This window comes from Miniopterus natalensis, chromosome 2 (genome assembly GCF_054644295.1).
Source record: "Miniopterus natalensis isolate mMinNat1 chromosome 2, mMinNat1.hap1, whole genome shotgun sequence".
In the NCBI taxonomy this organism is placed as follows: Eukaryota; Metazoa; Chordata; class Mammalia; order Chiroptera; family Miniopteridae; genus Miniopterus; species Miniopterus natalensis.
In genome coordinates, this window is record NC_142082.1 from 100,804,127 (window position 1) to 100,816,021 (window position 11,895).

Here is an 11,895-nt window from a genome sequence, read left to right on the forward strand (position 1 = left end):
CCAAACACAGACTGCATTAGGGGCTTGGGTTTTGTTCTGACAACTGGAAAGCCATGATCTGATTTATATTTGATTACTTTTGCTTTTATATGGAAAATGAACTGCAGGGGTAGACCAATTCGGCTGTTGAAACAGAACACAAAAGAGGCAATGATGGCTTGGTCTGGATGGAGGCTGTATATCCTAGATATATAATATGGAGGTTGAGTTGACAAGATTACTCATAGACTAGCTGTGGCGAGTGAAGGAAAAGAAAGCCAAGGTGAGTCTTGTTTCTTGCTCAAACAACTTTCAGAGGGTGATGATAGGTTTATTCAACTTCATAAAGTTGAAAGCCCAGACAAGAAAAAGCCTTAACTCAGCAAACGGAATGCAGAATTGGAAGAATAATTATCAAATTCTAAAATGAACTGTGGTACCAAGGTAATTACATTTCCATAGGAATTAGCCAGCTTAAGAAGGAGCTGAAGCTGGGAAAGGAAGTCAGCAGTTTAGAATCCTTGCTACCTATAATTGTTTTAAAGCATACAGAAATTATACATCCACGTGCACATAGACAGTACCTCCATAATAAAAAATTGTTCCAAAAAATAAAAAATTTTAAAATAATATGTCAACATTTTCTTTTAATTACAAACATATGGAATTGAAAGTATATGGAATTGATGAGAAAAAGTCCTGCTCTACCTCACAACAAGAGTAGTGTCTCTCCACTGCCTCAAACCTCCTAAAACTCTGGTTCTTAACTAGAAATGAACATAAGAATTACCAGAAAGGCTCTCTAAAAACAGACATCTGCAGAACTGGAGGAAAAAGGAAGGATCTGGGTAAGAAACTGGAATGGCAGGGTTAGGATGGATCCTGGTGAGGAATATTCATATATTTTAAAAGCACCTTAGGAAATGATGCACATCCTTGGTTACTCTTTAAAAGACTAACATTGACCCAAACTAATTTTCACACAATTGTGGTTAGTAGCTTCTTCTAGTATTAATGGTGGAAGCCATGAGATAATTTATTGTAGTTAGAAATAGTTCATGAATATAAGTAACTGAGCTGGTCTGATTGTATATTAGTGTTAAAAGTCAGAACTGCTGAAGTGGCAAATTAAAGGGTCCTTTACACAAATTGTATTTAAAAATAGATCTTTCTTTTGGAGGTGACTGGAGGGGTAAGCATGTTCCCTACTGATTACAGCTTAAATATAGGAATACTTTATGATAAAACCAAGTCTAAACATGTACTCAAAAGTTTCTCCAAGCAATTTCCCCATGGGGTACTAATGTGATTTTCTGTGAAGGTACATACAAAATTACCTCCAGGAGTTAAGTATGAGAGAAAAAAAAAAAAACCCTCAATAAACTTAAATTTCTCAAAATTTAAAAAAACTGGAGATGGCCCTGGCCGGTGTTGCTCAGTGGTTAGAGCATCTGTCTGGGCACCAAAGGGTTTGGGATTCAATTCCCAATAAAGGGCACATACCTGGGTTGCAGGTTTGATCCCTGGCCCTGCTCTGGGCACATGCACGAGGCAACTAATCCATGTTTCTCTGTGTTTCTCTCACTCCCCCTCCCTCCCTTCCACTCTCTCTATAAAAAAAAAAAAATCAACAGAAAAAATATCCTCAGGTGAGGATTAACAAAAATTAATTAATTAAAAAGATTAAAAAACTGGAGGTGCATTAATATTTCACCAAGTCATTTTATTTAATGCAACAAAACTAAAAATTCCTCTGGAAATAAATTACTTTTCATTAGATAAAAATTTTAAATTAAAAATATATTCTTTTTATACAAATAAAGATGAAAAACTCCAAAAGAAAAAAGTGACAACTCCAAAAACTTGTCATAAGTTCCAAAATTTTAAGAAACAATGCAACTGAGCAAACCACAAAATCCCTGCTTCTCTACAGAAGAAATTGAAATGCATAATTTAAAAAAATTTTAAATACTGTGTGAAGTAACTAAGATGAATAATAAAATGGAATATAAGTAATTAACATGCAAGACTCTAGACAACTGCATATCAAACAAGAAAAATCATACTATTTATATTCATAATGTTCTAAGATTTTCATCACAAATAAAATATTCTTTTTCATTCTTTTAAGAAATATAAAGAACTAGCATTGTTTTTACTTTTAGGAAAATATAAAGAAAAAGTATGAAATATTTAACTACTAAAGTAACATTTCAATTATAAAAATTATATTTGACTAAAAGTACAAATATTTTCTCTTCATTACATTACACAATAAAAATAACAAGTTTCAACATGCTCCAAAAAGCTTTCTGTATTTATTTTTTTAATGTAAATAACCTTTAATAGAAACTATGTGGATCTGGCCAAAATAAACACAACTTGGTTTCCATTTCTGGTTTTCCCCTCAATATCTAGAGAATTTCAGCAACTGATTTATATAATCATACTTCATTTTGGCTGAATATCCATCTGTGATAAAAGGTATTCGGACTACCAGGATATTAGAAATACTATAAACATTAACAAAACCATTAAGAACCCTAAAAATTTCTCATAAAATTTATTGAATCTCATTGACCAAATCTAGGCAAATACTGTGAGTTCATATTACGAATGTAACCTGAGTTTAATCAACCACACTCTTACATAATATCTGATGGGAACCATAGCCTGCACAATTATTCTGCCTTCCATGTCTACACACAGTAATCTTCCCTTTGACCTAGCTTCAGCCTTACTTTATCAATAGCCTCATTTCCATCTGAGGTTTCATTAAATAATTCAACAAATATTAGAATACTGACCGTGTGTAAACTACAATGCCTAAACCCCTAAAAATGTAAGTTGTCCATGTTAAAAAAAAATAAAACAAAAAAACTTTTAGGGTTTGAATTACAATTTTAAGAACTATACCCTCTGGCCTGTAGAGTAGGTAACTTACTCTGATCATGATATTTGAAGAAACAGAACATGAACTGCTTGCCCACAAACTTGGCCACATGATCTGAAATGATAAGATCTTCCCTATCGTATGCAATGATGGCAATCTTTTAAGTCATAACAATTAGGTTACTTAAAATTAAAGGTCAAAACAAAATGGGAAAAGGATAGATGTTAGCTACCAAACTCAGATCAAAAGAACCATTTTTTTCTTCTCAAGTGATAGTGAATATTTATGAGTAAATGGTATCCACCTCTTCATTCATAGTGATAAATTATGTTGTGTTGTTTATAAACCAGAAACTTACTCTAAGACAAGTTTGCCTGATTATAAAAAATTATATATTCACAAAAAATAATGTAAGATTAATATTAGTTAACACTATAATTTTAACTTTGAATTTCTACATAAAAATTTCAAAACATACATAGTGAAATGTAATGCACAAATAAGATAATTGATTACTAGTTCTAGACCCATGGGGTTTTACATTTTATTTATTTTTTTGGAAATGCAGAATCACTTGATTTTTTTTAAAATATATCTTTATTGATTTCAGAGAGAAGAAGGGAGAGGGAGAGAGAGAGATAGAAATATCAATGATGAGAGAGTCATTTGATCGTCTGCCTCCTGCACTCCCCTTACTGGGGATCAAGCCCACAACCTGGGCACATGCCCTGACCGGGAATCGAACCTCAATCTCTTGAATCACAGGTTGATGCTCAACTGCTGAGCCACACTGGCTAGGTGGGTTTCACATTTTAAACATCCAAGGTACTTATGCTATTCATTTTTCAGGTGTTGTGAAAATTTTACTAGCCGTATAACAATTGACACTATTTTTGTCCCATTAACAATAGTAAGGTAGGAGAGGTCCGTTGCCCCAATTTTATTAAAATTGTATGTGATCTTGACTTGAGTTTCAGTAACCCCTATAACAATTCAGTGGTTACTTGTCTGATAACTTCAGTTATCCAGAACATAGACAGGAACCAAGAAAGTGAAACTAACCTCAGCCAAAGAACAATTTAAAGCCCATGTACCTTATTCACAGGTAACAATTCAAGTCCTTGACTCAGTCTTTTTCTTATTTTTTTTAAATGTATTAAAAAATGTATTTGTATTCTCAGCCCCAAGCAGGTTAGGAGGAGGAGGAGAAGCGGGTTATAAGGAAAAAATAGAAGAGAAGACAGCATAGAACACTTAGTAGAGCAGTGGTACTCAAAATGGCATCCTAGGAAAAATAATCTTATCAGCATCATTTAACAGATTCAGAGAGCAACAGAAAGGTCTTACCTTCAAGGAGTTATAATCTAATATATTAGGGCAAGAGGACAATAGAAAGGGCAAAGAAACTAAGTAATTACAAATTGCTCTATGAACTCTCCTATCTAAGGATATCGACTGTATTCTGGTTCAGTACAATCACGGAGGTACATACAGTTGAACACAGGTCATTAAAAATAAAGTTATATTTTGTTTGAAGCAACAGAGTACTGCAAATTTTGGAAATTTTTGTTTTGAGAAATTGCTGAAAATGTCAAGTTTTGACAGAGCCATAAAGTTTCTGATATCCGAAAATGTCAGGTATGCTGGAAAGCTTCATTTCTTATGATGACGGATAAATCAATTACTGCAGCTGCAGATACAAAAGATGCAAGTAAGATAATGCCCCAAATGCATACACATAATTCAACTGTTAAAATTTTGCATCCAGAAAAGCCTGGGAAATGTTACCTAAGCTCCTTTAAAAAATGGAAGTTCAGGTTTTGGTAGACCGTCATCACTGGAGGAGCTTCCAATTTCCAGACTTGTCCATAACAACTTCCCATTCATGTTCTTCCATGCTTTCCCCCTTCCAGGTGACTAGGGAGATACCTAGAAGCCACTTTACCTGCATCCCTATGACTATGTGGAGGACTGCATCCCAGACAACTGAACATCTATTTAACTGTTACAGAGCAAGAAATAAATTTCTGTCCTGTGAAGCCCTTACATTTTGGATCTGTTTCAACATCACAAAGAGTAGGCAATAAGATTACGGTCTGCAGAAATTATGGCTTAACAGCAGTCTGATGACTACAATTAACATTAATATCTTATTGATCTTACTGTTTTCTAAAAGGTACAAAGCCCCCCCCAAAGGAACTTTTAGTTACTAGTTAAAATTTATAAGGAATATCAATCTAAAATCTGGATAACCACATCTAAAATATGGGAAGATGTTTATGAAATCAAAAGAAAACATCTCCCTTCAGACATATCAGTACGTAAGAGATTCATAACTAAAAAAATCCCAGAACTAAATATTATCACCATATAAACATGCAGTCCACATCTGAATATTCATGGTAAGTTTTACATGTCTGTGTGCACTGGGGTTTTAAAAGGGATACATCTCTTAATTCCTCTTTTACCAAGACAGTCCCACATTCCCTACTCAGGGTAACTGTACATCTGAAGGGCAAAAAGAGTAAAAAAAAAAAAATTACTTTGATATATGAATATGACTAGTCAAGTTGAGAACAATCAAAAAAAAATTCAAGAAACAGAAGAGGCTGCCACCACTGAATTTAACCCTACAGAATTAGAGGACCCCTCCTAATTAGACATGTTACATGCAGCACAGTACTTTTATTCACACACACACTCTCTTTCCACTGCGTAGCTACAATGTACCAGGCACCACTGAGCCAAACAGTTAAAAAAAAAAAAAAAATCCCTGGAGTCGTCAACCTATTTGATTAAAAGAAAAAGATTTCTAACTCTCCACACCCAGCTAAAAATCAGGAATGTCTTCTCTGCCTCTCAGTTCATCCAAAACGACTTCAACACTCTGAGTTACCCCAGACTCTAATCTTATACTGTGGAAACAAAACTCCCCTCATCTCCACCTATGATACAAAGGCAGCCTTGGTGGGATTTCCTAGTTACACAGTCCATATACCTTTGAAAGTGCTTTTAAAGTCTAGTACAAAAATCAAACTCTTCTCTCCTTTTTGCTACCTCTCATCACTGTCTTCATTTCTGTCTCCTTTTAGTGTACCTATCTCCTACAGAACAATGTGTCACAAAACTACAGAATTTTAGATTAGAAAGACTTTCAAAATCATTGCATATTATATTAAATAAATATGCTAAAACATGGGGATCAAAGGGTGTCCCAAATGTCACAGCTACTTTAGTAGAAAAACTGGTACCATATTCTAAAGGCAACGGAGTCCAATGAAAGTGGTTCAAGAGCAGCAAGAGACACTGCTGTAGGTACAGGTCACTGAACCTAGATCAGAAGAGAGCCCTACTCACTCCCATAACTCTACCCCTTAATTAAGGGACAAGTTAGCCAATACATGGGATTTAAACAGGAAGTCCGCGTCAGGAACTCTCAAACCTAACAGAATACATTAACCAGGAATTCCCCCACCAGTAGAACAATATCTACTGGGAGCTATTTAAGCCTTACCTGACAGGTCTCCAAGCCAGCTGCAGCAGCCACATCCCTCTCTGTGCCATTAACGTCTCGCCTCAGTTTCTTGAAATTCCCAACTGGGAAGGAAATATAGCCAGCAGGCGCTCCCAACCCAGTTACAGTTCTACAGTTCAACTGTTAGTAACCTTCCCCGGGACATCAACATCTGTATCCATATACATGCATACACAGAGCAGCCCCCATCTAGGATAAGCTCAACATTACAGGGCAATGAAAAGACCCTCTTCACAAAACCACAGGGATCCCTGATCTTAACTATAAATTTTTATTTTGTTTTTTAATGTGGAAAGCAATTCCCAATTTGAAAACCTGGAAAGATTTGAGTGATTCTGCTGAATATACCTGAAAAACAAAGTAGTTACAAAAAATGGAAACATGCAATTTAAACAATACTTACAAATATTTTAACTGGTTTTAAGAATGTTTTAGCACCGCAAAACAGTGACTCTAGTTCTGATGCAGTTAAACTTTCAACAAGAATATTTCTGTTCCTCATATGACTATTCATCTATATCCTCTTGAACATTTGTACTTTTTAGAAGTTCATCAAAGATGTTTACTGAATCATTAAAATTCACTGTACTTAAGAGAAACTCATCAATTTAAAAAAAATTTCCAATATAGAAATGAAGCTTAGTTAAATGAGTAAACATTTACTAGGTACCAGCAATATGCCTAAATTTGTACAAGATAAGAAAGGAAAGATATTTTCTTTTTAAGGAACTTGTAACACTCTCAGGCAATCTAGACTGGCACTTAACAATCAGAACATCTTCATGCTCCGCTACCTCTATTGCCATTAAGCATAAAAATAATTCAGAGAAATCAATTGAAACTGAAATATCAAAATTAACTCATGACAGAATTACTTGATAGTCCCACAGAATCCAGTAGACTTTTGAAAAACAAGTATAAGGAAAATATGTTTAGTTACATCCTGTAAAACATGATAATGTTTAAGAATTACATAACTATTTCTTATAACTTTTATTTTCAGTAATTATACCATTTAGTGACACATGAAACAATCTAAAATTATAGCTTATGAAATTTTTATGCCTTTAGTGATTTTAATGTAAAGCCTAAGATACACAGTGAAATTTTAAATATGAACTTAGATATTCGCCATCTGCAAGACTGTTAGCAGAGTTTCCTATTTTCCTAATGGTATGTACACTCCTTAGCTGGATATCAGAGTAGTAATACAGTGAGATAGATCTGTGGACTTAGTTTTATCCACACTAGTGTTCCAGCCATTATGACTTAACAACAGTTCATGATTTTTTACCTATACAGTTTGCTAATTTTAGCAATATTTTCCCAGTTTGTCCTCTCGTTTTTCAGTCATACAAACAGATCAGTTACATGGACAGACACACACAAACAACTAGCCTTAAAAAAATAGTAATTGAAAGGACTATCAAGCAGAAAAGATTTTTATTTATTCCATTCAATACAAAGGGAAAGAACTAGAGACTAGTGGGTAAAAGACAAGACAGAGTTTAGTTCAGGTAAGATATCATTTTCTCTTTCATTTAAACTATAAAAATGTACACTTGGGCTGCTTTGGTTACCTAATGAATTTCTTATATCTTCTGTAAGTGACAAGGCAGAAGCTAGATGATAATCTGTCAGGAGTGCCACCTCTAAACTGGCATAAGGCTGAACTATATAAACCCCAAAGGTTCCATCTGGATCAATGACCAACATCAGATTATCACACAGGCCAACTATTATACAAGTGAATTGAATTAAGCCTCCATTTTATTCATCTATGATATGAAATGCCATAGAGCTAATGAATCACAGAACTTTACTTTTTAGCATTGAACTTTAAAAGTAAAAGGGATCTCCTTACCCAAACCTTTCAACAGTATAAGAATAAAGAGCTTTATTTTAAATAATGTATTATATATATAAAAAAAGTTTAATACTTTAATATTTTTGAACAAGAATAATGAATAAATAGAAATTTCCTCTTTTCCCCACACCCTGACCAAGCTAAAAAATATATTAAAGAATATTAGCCAATTTTACCCATCAACTTGATACTCTCAGGAATATATAAGAAATTATTAAGTGTTTCAAAATCTAGAACTAAAAGCATAATAAATGAGTACAACTATTTAAGTTTAGTAAGTTTAGTATAAATAAATGCTTTTCCCCAAATCAATCATCCAAGATTTGTCATAATAATGTACAATAACATATATCAAATGGTCCAAATATATGCACCATCCTTATGAAAGAATGAATATTTGAAAATGCTCAAAGTCACTTACAACTTTCTCATTTATGAATCAATGATGGCATTTTCAAGTCCAAGAAATCCCCTTTGCCTCTCCCAAGTGTTCACACACAATCGAGCAGAACAAGAGATGCTCAATTCCTGAGTTAGAATTGCACATTAAACCACCAGATGATATATCATTACACCATCCAGAACTGTATGCTCCTGTTACTACCTCTCTTAAACACTTTCAAAAAGACTGTGGCTAATACTGAGGTAATTAAAGCACATCAAGACTTAGTTTATTAAGTCTACTACCAAATCAAAACACTCTTACGAAAAATTCTGATTAAGAAAAACATTCAGCAACTGGTTCCCATGATAAAATTCTTTTTTATGGCACACACACAAAAAAGCATAAACTATCATTTCATATACTTAGTATAGTCATATTTTCATTCCTAAAAATCTATTTAAAAACTGTTGGCCTAGTGGGTTTGGCTCAGTGGTTGGTTAGAGTGTCAGCTTGTGGACTGAAGGGTCCTGGGTTCAATTCCAGCCAACGGAACCTGTGTTGCAGGCTCGATCCCTAGCCCTGGTCCAGGCACATGCAGGAGACAACCAATTGATGTGTCAGTCTCACACTGATGTCTGTCTGTCTGCCTGACTCTCTCTCTCTCTCCCCGCCCCTTTCCCTTCCACTCTTTCTGAAAAGTAACAGAAAAAAATATCCTCAGGTGAGGAATAAAAAAACAAACAAAAAAACCCTGTTTGCCTAAAGCAAAAGCTATTAGAAAAATATATCTTTAGACTTAGGCATTACTTTAAAAGTATTTTACTATAACATGCTCTGGAAACAAACTGAAATACACTTTGCTAAAGCTGTGTTAAACCAGTGATTCTTAACTTTTCAAGGCTGTGAACCTCAGGATAATACAAGCTGTGACCAGAGAAAAGTACCCAAGTTAAATGCTATACCCCACACGCATATAAAAACTACCTTCATAGAAGATACTAAGAATTTTGCTATTTTCTTAGGTTAAATGTACATAAAACAAGCAAGCCTATAAATCCTTGGTTTCTTAAAACTATTTAAAATAGAATAAAATGGTTGTGTATACAATTCAATAGAAACATAGCATGGGCTGCATATTTTTAATACTTTTAAATACCTTTTAAACCTAATTAGCTATAAATTCAAGTAACTTATGTATAAAGTTATACTTGTTGCATTAAAACTTTTTTTTTTTTTTTTAAATATATCTTTATTGATTTCAGAGAGAGGAAAGGAGAGGGAGAGAGAGGCAGACAGAAACATCAATGATGAGAGAGTCATTGATCAAGCCCGAAACCTGGGCATGTGCCCTGACCGGGAATCGAACCCTGATCGCCTGGATCCCAGGTCGACACTCAACCGCTGAGCCACACCCGGCCGGGCGCATTAAAACTTTTTAAAAATACAAATCATACTTTGAAAGTGATCAAAACAAGTTTTTAAAACAGTGACTTGATTCATTCAAGATCTACTATGTTCCTGAAATTACGCTTTTGTTTCTTATAATTTGAGGAAGTTCAAAACCTTAATAATCTACTCTACTTTATTCAAATATTTTTACATTTTGGTCAAGAGATATATTTAAGTATGTATTTTTTCATATGTAATGAAAATGACATTACTCTAGTTTGAATGTCAAAATATTTAAGGCTTCTTTTTTTTTTTTTTTTATTTTAGAAAAACAGTAGTTTGACATATTTTCAAGAGTAATGATCTGGAATAGAAACTGGAAAAAAAAATGAAACTTTATAACTGAAAATTATCGATAGGTTATACCTATAGTAGACAAGAAGCATTAACAATAAATCATCACTAAGGTAAACTTTATGACCTTTTTTATTCTACAACCTTAAAGTAGAAATTTCATAACCATTCCTAGGCTTGGAAAAAATAGCATTTGTGGGTAAGAAATAATAGAAGACATTGAAGGGGTAAATGGTTTTTCTGAAAGTAAATCAGACCTAATTTTTTCTTTGCTCATCTCCAGAGATGATAAGCCATTAACTAAAAGGACAAAATATGAAAATAATAAATGCAAAACCATTCATCATTCCAGTATTTTTGGAAAATATTTTAGCTTAGTTTACTGTCATTTTAATGAAGAAAAATTTTTAAATAACATGTATAAAAATTTTAAGGAATATGTTTAATATGAAATACTGACCTATTTCCAATGGTTCCAGACAGTAATTACTCTTATCAACAGGAAGTAAAAGAACCATTTTAACATTTTAACTATGTCGATGAGTAAGTAGTTCCTCATCTAATTTAATTTTTAAATTAATTAATTTCACCCCAAATTTAGGTTATATAATACCCAATGGGGGCCAAAGAGACACCACCATACACATAAGTTAATACCTATTGAAAAGCTTAAACATCACAACATTAATGGATTTCTTAAGTAAACATTTTCAAGATCTAAAATTCCCTTTGACATTTTAACTCCTCAAATATTTATAAACCCTGTTTTTTTAATGGCAAGCTTGAACACCTCTGATCAAAGATGTGAACAAAATACTTATTTTTGAAACAAGGGAAGAAGTGTTGATAAGCTAAAATAAAGTAGTACTTAATTACAAAAGAAAAGGTTTTCTAATTGGCATATGAATACCATTATTGTGGGTGCTTTATATACACTGTTCAGAATTCTGGACAATTGTTAAATTTTAGATGTGTAGCTGACATGGAGATTATGCTCATGTACACAATGTGAACATACCTCAATGGGAAAAAAATCACAGTAGCATATTACTTACAAGTAAAACTTTTAAGCTACCAGGGATATTCAATTCTGACAATGCTCTCTAGGGAAGAAGGGAAAATGTTTACAAATTTAACTAAATCTGAAAGTAGAAGAAAAGGTAAGGGGACAAGTGAGGAGAAGGGGGATGAAAGGAAGTGGGAAATGAGTGGAGAGGAAGAGTGAGAGAGAAAGGTGGGGGAAGGAGGCATTAATTAAACCCTTGGCAACACAAGGTTATTAGCCTCTGGATACATTTGATACTTTACATGCTAAACCAGATGCTCTGTTCCCTAAAGTTATCATTACCTTCTCTCATTCTTCCCCAAAAGGTCCTTGGCTCTGTATCAGTATCAAAACCAACAATTTCACTTACTAATTGGATTAAGCCCTGGAGGCAGTATTAGTTCCAGGCTGATCTAGACACATATTTTGGCTTCATTTAGTGTGCGTA

The 11,895-nt window shown here is 33.7% G+C and overlaps 1 protein-coding gene and 1 long non-coding RNA gene across 9 annotated transcripts in view; both read right to left on the minus strand.

Annotated features, from left to right (window-relative positions):
- PAN3 (poly(A) specific ribonuclease subunit PAN3) overlaps positions 1-11,895 on the minus strand; it is a 140,063-nt gene that overhangs the window by 58,273 nt on the left and 69,895 nt on the right. The window lies entirely within an intron of this gene.
- On the minus strand, positions 4,381-5,636 carry LOC107534360 (uncharacterized). Its single transcript, XR_001602942.2, has 2 exons — positions 4,661-5,636; positions 4,381-4,562 (listed from the first exon to the last, which is right to left on the minus strand). It is a non-coding gene; the product is annotated as an uncharacterized LOC107534360 (long non-coding RNA).